This window comes from Mobula hypostoma, chromosome 6 (genome assembly GCF_963921235.1).
Source record: "Mobula hypostoma chromosome 6, sMobHyp1.1, whole genome shotgun sequence".
In the NCBI taxonomy this organism is placed as follows: Eukaryota; Metazoa; Chordata; class Chondrichthyes; order Myliobatiformes; family Myliobatidae; genus Mobula; species Mobula hypostoma.
Window position 1 is genome coordinate 39,143,453 of NC_086102.1, and position 10,398 is coordinate 39,153,850.

At 40.9% G+C, this 10,398-nt stretch overlaps 1 protein-coding gene across 5 annotated transcripts in view; it reads left to right on the forward strand.

The window, feature by feature from the left end:
• Positions 1 to 10,398, forward strand: part of LOC134347951 (POU domain, class 2, transcription factor 1-like) — a 179,877-nt gene that overhangs the window by 73,633 nt on the left and 95,846 nt on the right. The window lies entirely within an intron of this gene.

The following is a 10,398-nucleotide window of genomic DNA, read 5'->3' on the forward strand; positions in this document are numbered from 1 at the left end:
AAAGTTATGAATGCATTCAGTCATAATCAGAATCTGAATCATGTTTAATATCACTAGTATGTTGTGAAATTTATTGTTTTGCGGCAGTAGCACATCGCAATACATAATAAAAATTGCAAAAAGAGAGGGGAAAATAGAGAGATAGTGTTCATGGATTCCTTGTCCATTCAGAAGTCTGGTGCAGGGGAAGAAGCTGTTCATGAAACATGGAGTGTGTCTCTTCAGGCTCCTGTACCACCTCCTTACTGGTAGCAATGAGAAGAGGGCAGGTCCTGGGTTTTGGGTGTCCTTAATATCAGCTTTTTGAGGCTTACATTTTGAAGGTGTCCATAATCCTGGGGAAGCTAGTGTCCGTGATGGACCTGGTTGAGATTACAACTTTCTGTAGCTTTTTCCGAACCTTTGCAGTGGCTCTTCCATACCAGACAGTGATGCAACCAGTTAGAATGCTATCTGTGGTACATCTGTAGAAATTTGTGAGTATCTTTAATGACATACCAAGTCTCCTTAAACTCTTAATGAAATATAGCTGCTGTTTTGTTTTCTTTGTAATTGCATCAATATGTCAGGCCCAGGATAGATCTTCAGAGATGTTGGAACTTGAATCTGCTCACCTTTTTCACTGCTAATCCCTCCTGAGGACTGGTATGTGTTCGCTCGACTTCCCCTTGCTGAAGTCCACGATCAATTCCTTGATCTTACTGATGTTGAGTACAAGGCTATTGTTAATAATTACATTGTACCAAAGAAAATGGTGCTGTAGTTGATTTGATGTAGTTATAAACTATTAGATTTACAAGAAAAATATTCATGATGCTATTTACATTTTCAGCATTTTTGAAAGTACAAGGTAACTTCAGTAATCTTTATGTGATTGTTCTGAAATCTTAATGCTATGGCATTTTCATTGCTGAGTTCTTTTACCTTTTCAACTTGCCAGATTCTGTTTGCGATCAACCCTATAATCACAACACAACCCTTTTGTGTGTTTTGCCCTGTTTCCATTGCTACTTTTAAGATTCCTGGAACCCTTTTTCCTCAGTACTTGTTTTAGACACAGCAGAGCCCTTTTTCTTTGCTTATCCCTTAAGGTAGCTTGAAAATTTATTATGCTACTGAATTACATGTTCAGCAGATCAGACAACATCTATGGAAAGAAATAAAAAGTCAACGTTTCAGGCTGAGACCCTTCTTCAGGACTTGAAAGGAAAGAGGAAGCCAGAATGAGAGGGAAAGTAGTACAATCTGGAAGGTGATATGTGAGGGGGAAGGTGGGGGGGGGGGTCGAAGTGAGAATCTGGGAGTTAACAGTTAGAAAATGTAAAGGGAAGGAAGAGGGGCATCAGAAAGTGATGATGGGCAGATGGAGAAGAAGTAAGAGGAGAGTCTGAATGGGGAATGGTGAAAGAGAGAAGGTGGGGGGGAGAGAAATTATCGAAAGAGAAATCGATGTTCATCAGGAGTAACATTTAGTAGTCTGTGAAAATCTGCTGGCCTGGCATTGGTTCTGATGGTGTTGAATTATCAAGGTGTTATTGTATTGTCAACTGGAATAATTTTTTTTCTGTATACTTTTACTTTTGCAGTCCAGCAAATTTCAATTCCCACATAATCAAATAACATTAATGTTTTTAACCTTCTGAAATCAATCAAGCATTGAAAATCTCAAGTGTCTGCACCTCTCACTTCTTTAAAACCCTCAAAAATTTGCTGTTGTACCAAGCTGTTGATTTGGTCAACTGAATATATGTTAAACCCTAGCAGCATATGACTTCATTGCAAAGAATGGCCTGACTCTAGGACTTAGAACTGTACAACACAGGAACAGGTCCTTTGGCACACAGTGTCTGTGCTGAACATGATACCAAATTAAACTAATCCCTGTATTTTCATGGGTCTAGTTGAGAGCCTCTTGAATGCCACTGTCGTGTCTGCTTCCCTTACCACTCTGGCAGCATGTTTCAAACACTTAGCCTTCTCGTGTGTGGGAAAGAAAACAATTGCCCATACACCCTATTTTAACTCTTTCTCCCCCCCCCCCCACCCTTAAAGTTATATCCTCTAGTGTTTGACATTTCTACCCTGGAAAAAGGTTCTGGCTGTGTACCCTATCTATGCCTCTCATTATTTTTTAAAACTTCTATTAGGTTTCCCCTCTGGTTCCAGCTCTCCAGAGGAAGCAATCCAAATTTCTAATCCTGTTTTCAGCAGAAAATCCAATCTCTAGTCTGAAAAGCAATCTCTGAAGGACTTTTTAGTGACCGCTTTACTTTTATGGCGTGACATTCTTAGTCAAGATAGTTATCTGCCACTCTCACGGTACAACCAACAACAATTTGATCATCTATTTCTATTGCAGTGGTAAAGGTAATTAAATGAATAAATGGTTGGAAACTTAAAAAATTTTCATGTGAAGGTATGCTACCCTTTGTGATGAGCATTCCTTTAAGTTTAAATTAATGGGATATTCTGCAGAAGTTGAATTGGAGGAATGATTTAAAGTATTTCAAGCAAAGACTTAACTTTCATGGTGATTAGGTAGTGCTTTTTTAGGACATGAGTTTACACTTGGAGAATTTAGCTGAAAAATTCCAATATTTTATATTTTCCAATTTTATATTTATCCAATATTTTGTGTGTTTTGCCCTGTTTCCATTGCTACTTTTAAGATTCCTGGAACCCTTTTTCCTCAGTACTTGTTTTAGACACAGCAGAGCCCTTTTTCTTTGCTTATCCCTTAAGGTAGCTTGAAAATTTATTATGCTACTGAATTACATGTTCAGCAGATCAGACAACATCTATGGAAAGAAATAAAAAGTCAACGTTTCAGGCTGAGACCCTTCTTCAGGACTTGAAAGGAAAGAGGAAGCCAGAATGAGAGGGAAAGTAGTACAATCTGGAAGGTGATATGTGAGGGGGAAGGTGGGGGGGGGGGTCGAAGTGAGAATCTGGGAGTTAACAGTTAGAAAATGTAAAGGGAAGGAAGAGGGGCATCAGAAAGTGATGATGGGCAGATGGAGAAGAAGTAAGAGGAGAGTCTGAATGGGGAATGGTGAAAGAGAGAAGGTGGGGGGGGGAGAGAAATTATCGAAAGAGAAATCGATGTTCATCAGGAGTAACATTTAGTAGTCTGTGAAAATCTGCTGGCCTGGCATTGGTTCTGATGGTGTTGAATTATCAAGGTGTTATTGTATTGTCAACTGGAATAATTTTTTTTCTGTATACTTTTACTTTTGCAGTCCAGCAAATTTCAATTCCCACATAATCAAATAACATTAATGTTTTTAACCTTCTGAAATCAATCAAGCATTGAAAATCTCAAGTGTCTGCACCTCTCACTTCTTTAAAACCCTCAAAAATTTGCTGTTGTACCAAGCTGTTGATTTGGTCAACTGAATATATGTTAAACCCTAGCAGCATATGACTTCATTGCAAAGAATGGCCTGACTCTAGGACTTAGAACTGTACAACACAGGAACAGGTCCTTTGGCACACAGTGTCTGTGCTGAACATGATACCAAATTAAACTAATCCCTGTATTTTCATGGGTCTAGTTGAGAGCCTCTTGAATGCCACTGTCGTGTCTGCTTCCCTTACCACTCTGGCAGCATGTTTCAAACACTTAGCCTTCTCGTGTGTGGGAAAGAAAACAATTGCCCATACACCCTATTTTAACTCTTTCTCCCCCCCCCCCACCCTTAAAGTTATATCCTCTAGTGTTTGACATTTCTACCCTGGAAAAAGGTTCTGGCTGTGTACCCTATCTATGCCTCTCATTATTTTTTAAAACTTCTATTAGGTTTCCCCTCTGGTTCCAGCTCTCCAGAGGAAGCAATCCAAATTTCTAATCCTGTTTTCAGCAGAAAATCCAATCTCTAGTCTGAAAAGCAATCTCTGAAGGACTTTTTAGTGACCGCTTTACTTTTATGGCGTGACATTCTTAGTCAAGATAGTTATCTGCCACTCTCACGGTACAACCAACAACAATTTGATCATCTATTTCTATTGCAGTGGTAAAGGTAATTAAATGAATAAATGGTTGGAAACTTAAAAAATTTTCATGTGAAGGTATGCTACCCTTTGTGATGAGCATTCCTTTAAGTTTAAATTAATGGGATATTCTGCAGAAGTTGAATTGGAGGAATGATTTAAAGTATTTCAAGCAAAGACTTAACTTTCATGGTGATTAGGTAGTGCTTTTTTAGGACATGAGTTTACACTTGGAGAATTTAGCTGAAAAATTCCAATATTTTAGTCCTGAAAATTGGCAGTGGTTTCATTGTCCTGTTAACCAAACTCAATAATATTAAGGAAGTATTTTTCCAATCTAATCTAACCTGTTGTTAGCATATATTTTATATAAAGAGGAGACTTTGTTTTGAAAAACATTGTAAATGGCACAAGAAAATGCTAAAAATATTATTTTAAAATTTATTATCCTATGCAGGTCAAGGTCGGTCTCATATGTCAAAATTACACCTTTCATCCTCAACCTTCAAACTATTTGCACAACTCTGTTTCAGAAATGCAGTCTATTTCATTGTAATATTAACATGGATGTAATGCCAAGGTGAATCATTTGTCCAACTTCAAACAAATTTGACACTGTACAGTTGTCTAGTTGAACATCAAAGAAACTGATGGATCTCTATTTTAGTATAGTGCAAATCTTGCCAAGTGTTTCTTCTCTGCAGGCATAATCCATATCACTTAGGTTGGGTCTTCCTGGAACCTTTCAACCATGCATCGACCACGTTTAAACTTTGTATAAAAAATTTAAGTCATCACCCAGATCACTTCCCTCACCACTTCAAATGACGGCAAGAGGGAAATGAGATGAATGGCACGTATACAAAACCCAGACTCAACTCCCTCAAACATAACCTTTCATATACTTTTGACTATACTGTATTTGGAGGTGTCATGGCTCAGGTGATCTATTCATAATTTTTGTTTATTGTTAAGGATAAATTCTCAATGCAGAGTTACTACAATTGCATTTCTGTCTTAACACTTGTCCATCTTTTTGTGTCCTTATTCTCATCTCTTGCTTTGTATTTGTGTATTGATTTTTTTTTTTGCAGAGATGAATTGCCTGATTTTAATCCAAAATAAAATTCTGAATTGGATCTTGTCTGTTATCCAAGAGACAGAAAACTGGATATTATACTTTTTTCCATTTCATGATTTAGAAAATTTAAAAAAAATTACATTTGAAGGCTCTGACAGATGTTTATATATACTGCATAAATGGTATTGGTTTGCTACCCAGCCGTAGTTAGATAATGACATCTTTAATGATATCAGCATAATTATTTCCTAAAAAAAAAGGACGTTTGCCTACTCTGTAAGGGGCAGATAGCTTGTTTGCTGGAGAGTCTTTATTTTTAAGTGACTCTTCTGCAAAGAGGATCTGGCTTTGATTCGTAGTTAATCATATTTTATTTTTTACGAATTGCTGAATACTTAACACAGTTAAATTTTAGTTATAACCATCTATTTTTGTTGAATGTTGACTTTAGTGGGGAGATTTAAATGATTGAATGCTATTTTCTTTATTTCCATTAATTTTCTCTACTCTTCAAAATGTTGATTGCTATGATCTAATTTCAAATTTGTGTCTCATTTCTCCAGAGCCAGCAAGTGGCAATTATTTGAACATAGATAGTGTCTTAGCTGACCTTTAAGATAGGTATATTATGTTTTGACCTGGTATTTGTATATCCTCATTATGCAGCAGTTGCTTATTCGCATTTTCCCGTCATGAATGTTTGAGCTATAAAGCAAACTTTATATGCTGAGTGCTTCTCAGACTTTGTTGTATGTAAAACAGATGGTAATTAGAAATCCTTGTGTCATGGTTAGGCTTCATCATTTGTTCAGACTTCTTTTCCAATTCCATGAAATCTACAGTGACTAATACTGTCGCACTTTCCCCCTGATCCATTTATGTCTTGGTTATACTGCTCCGCACAGATTTCATTTGCTGGATTCTAACATATTAGGATTAAGAGCCATTATACATCGCTGTACAAATTTTACAGCAAAGGAGGTTATTCATGTCTACGCTGGTTCTTTGAAGGAACTATACAATTTGTTTAAATTCCTATAATGTTTTCCCATACCCTGTAATTTTCTTTTTAAATGTATATCCAGTACCCTTTCAAAAATTATAAATTATAAATTTCCTTACAGCGTAATCTTAATTCTGTGGACTTCAGTTTGGTTAACATATAATATGTGATGTTTGTGCTATTTTACTGGGTTAAGTTTATAAATTCCCTCTATTACACAATTTGACAGTTCATTTATGTGTAACAATACTGAGCCCCCACTGATAAAGCTTTCCTGTCTCCCTCCCCACCTGTCCAAATTATGTACAAGATTATTATGATGAGGAAAACTATCAGAACTTCTACCATGTCAGAATTACCTTTATCTCACTACAGTTTTCATTCCATTATGTATCCTTCAATTCTCTGGCATCAGGAAGTTTGAAAGATTTTAACCAGACCTTTTTAATCTCCCCAGTTTTGCATACCTTTGACAATGTAGGATATTGATGCATTGGCTGGCATGTACGTCCATTCAAACAGAAATAGCTACCAAAGATTACAAGAGATCCCTGAGGCTTCAAGAGCATCAAGGCAATTTAGAATGTTCACAAAACTGCAAGTGTACTCTTGATTCTGTAGATATAGGTGATAGCAGATGTTGGAAAAAAGGGTGGTTGACATTTCAAGTCAAGACTCTGCATTAGGACTGAGAGCATTGATGAAAAATAGCCAATACATAGAAATGGAGTCAGGTGGGGGAGGGGAAGGAGGAGCCTATATTGGTGCAGAGGCTGGAAGGCAGTGGCATCCGTCAATAAGAATGCTCACCATCAGCTGCAGCTGTGAAGATCCCTGCTGCACCCGGTGGCCCTGTGATCTCTGTGGATGTAACTAGTAGAGTGGATAGGGGAGAACCAGTGGATGTGGTATATTTGGATTTTCAAAAGGCTTTTGACAAGGTCCCACACAGGAGATTAGTGTGCAAACTTAAAGCACACGGTATTGGGGGTAAGGTATTGGTGTGGGTGGAGAATTGGTTAGCAGACAGGAAGCAAAGAGTGGGAATAAACGGGACCTTTTCAGAATGGCAGGCGGTGACTAGTGGGGTACCGCAATGCTCAGTGCTGGGACCCCAGTTGTTTACAATATATATTAATGACTTAGACGAGGGAATTAAATGCAGCATCCTGACGAAGGGTCTCGGCCTGAAACGTCGACTGCACCTCTTCCTACAGATGCTGCTTGGCCTGCTGCGTTCACCAGCAACTTTGATGTGTGTTGCTTAAATGCAGCATCTCCAAGTTTGCGGATGACACGAAGCTGGGCAGCAGTGTTAGCTGTGAGGAGGTTGCTAAGAGGATGCAGGGTGACTTGGATAGGTTAGGTGAGTGGGCAAATTCATGGCAGATGCAATTTAATGTGGCTAAATGTGAGGTTATCCACTTTGGTGGCAAAAACAGGAAAACATTATTATCTGAAAGGTGGCCGATTAGGAAAAGGGGAGGTGCAACGAGACCTGGGTGTCATTATACACCAGTCATTGAAAGTGGGTATGCAGGTACAGCAGGCGGTGAAAAAGGTGAATGGTATGCTGGCATTCATAGCAAGAGGATTCGAGTACAGGAGCAGGGAGGTACTACTGCAGTTGTACAAGGCCCTGGTGAGACCACACCTGGAGTATTGTGTGCAGTTTTGGTCCCCTAATCTGAGGAAAGACATCCTTGCCATAGAGGGAGTACAAAGAAGGTTCACCAGATTGATTCCTGGGATGGCAGGACTTTCATATGATGAAAGACTAGATCAACTAGGCTTATACTCGCTGGAATTTAGAAGATTGAGGGGAGATCTTATTAAAACGTATAAAATCCTAAAGGGATTGGACAGGCTAGATGCAAGAAGATTGTTCTCGATGTTGGGGAAGTTCAGAATGAGGGGTCATAGTTTGAGGATAAAGGGGAAGCCTTTTAGGACCGAGGTTAGCAAAAACTTCTTCACACAGAGAGTGGTGAATCTGTGGAATTCTCTGCCTCAGGAAACAGGTGAGGCCAGTTCATTGGCTATATTTAAGAGGGAGTTAGATATGGCCCTTGTGGCTAAAGGGATCAGGGGGTATGGAGGGAAGGCTGGTACAGGGTTCTGAGTTGGATGATCAACCATGATCATACTGAATGGCGGTGCAGGCTCGAAGGGCCGAATGGCCTACTCCTGCACCTGTTTTCTATGTTTCTATGTCTCGGAGGCCGATGTTAAGCTGCCTTTAAATAGGGTGAACCCTCGCAAGGCAAAAGGCCCCAACGGAGTACCTGATAAGGCTCTGAAAACTTGTGCCAACCAACTGGTGTCAGTATTCAAGGGCATTTTCAACCTCTCACTGTTATGGACGGTAATTCCCACTTGTTTCAAAAAGGTAACAATTATATCAGTGCCTAAGAAGAATAATGTGAGCTGCCTTAATGACTATCGCCCAGTAGCACTCACATTGACAGTGATGAAATGCTTTGAGAGGTTGTTCATGACTAGACTGAACTCCTGCCTCAGGAAGGACTTGGACCCATTGCAATTTGCCTATTGCCACAATAGGTCAATGGCAGATGCAATCTCAATGGCTCTCCACACAGCCTTAGACCACCTGGACAACACAAACACCGACGTCAGGATGCTGTTCATCGACTATAGCTCAGCATTTAATACCGTCATTCCTCTAATCTTGATCGATAAGTTACAGAACCTGGGCCTCTATACCCCCCTCTGCAACTGGATCCTCGAAGTCCTAACCAGAAGACCACAATCTGTGCGGATTGGTGATAACATATCCTCCTCATTGACGATCAACACTGGCGCACCTCAGGGGTGTGTGCTTAGCCCCCTGCTCTACTCTCTATATACACGTGACTGTGTGGCTAGGCATAGCTCAAATACCATCTATAAATTTACTGATGATGCAACCATTGTTGGTAGAATCTCAGATTGAGATGAGAGGACATACAGGAGCGAGATATACCAACTAGTGGAGTGGTGTCACAGCAAGAAACTTGCGCTCAATGTCAGTAAGACGAATGGTATGTTATGTAGGACTAGATGTTAATATCCCTTATTTGCACTCCCGAGACATGCTGCCTGGACTCTGTGGGGTGGCCAAGTGAGTGATGGCATCTCCTAGGTTATCAAGTGGGCACTATCTTTCCTCAGTGTTTCACTGATAGGCCCACGACACCTCCGGAGGGTTCAGCAGTGAATCCCGGCATCCCAGGCTCACCCCCTAGATGCCTTTCACTCACTTGGGGGCTTGGATGGAATCCTTTCTCTTCATCCAGAGCCACTGACTACCCTTTTCAGCAGCTCTGGAGAGGTCTTTGACTGCTTGTTGGTGTGTCTTCCCTCGCACTCCCAACTCTCGGAGTAGTCTTGATGTTGACGTGGCTACAAATCCTTTGCGGCCTACTTCGACCGGTCGGACCCTTGCTGTCCAGCCAGGTTGTTGCGCATTGGCTGCAAGCTCAGCATACCTCAGCTTCTTGTGCTCATAAGCCTCCTCCACCGCATCCTCCCAGGGCACTGTAAGCTCAGCGTACCTCAGCTTCTTGTGCTCATAAGCCTCCTCCACCGCATCCTCCCAGGGCACTGTAAGCTCAGCGTACCTCAGCTTCTTGTGCTCATAAGCCTCCTCCACCGCATCCTCCCAGGGCACTGTAAGCTCAGCGTACCTCAGCTTCTTGTGCTCATAAACGAGATGGAGTGAGGCCGACCATAGCACAAGGTCTGGTCTGAGGTTGGTTTCCGTGATTTCAGTTGGGAAGCAGAACCTCTGGCCTAAGTCTGCCACCATCTACCAATCATGTGCCCCGCCTAGCCGCCCGGTGTCTGGTCTCGATGTATTGAGTCTGGTTTTCCCAGCTGGAGGTGACATCGGATGTACGACAATGCTGGCAGGGTTTGCAAGACATTACTTCCTACAAAGCGAAACCCAATGGCAGCAATGCTTCACTATCAGTTGAACTCAGTGCCTCCTCTGCCAGTTTTGAAAGGATAAATATAACTATAGCTGTGAAGATCCCTGCTGTACCCTGACCTGTGATCTCTGTCTCAGAGGCCGATGTTAAGCTGTCTTTAAAAAGGGTGAACCCTTGCAAGGCGGAAGGTCCCGATGGAGTACCTGGTAAGGCTCTGAAAACCTGTGCCAACCAACTAGCGGGAGTATTCAAGGAATTTTTCAACCTCTCACTGCTACAGGTGGAAGTTCCCACTTGCTTCAAAAAGGCAACAATTATACCAGTGTCTAAGAAGAATAATGTGAGCTGCCTTTATGACTATCACCCAGTAGCACTCACAACTACAGTGATGA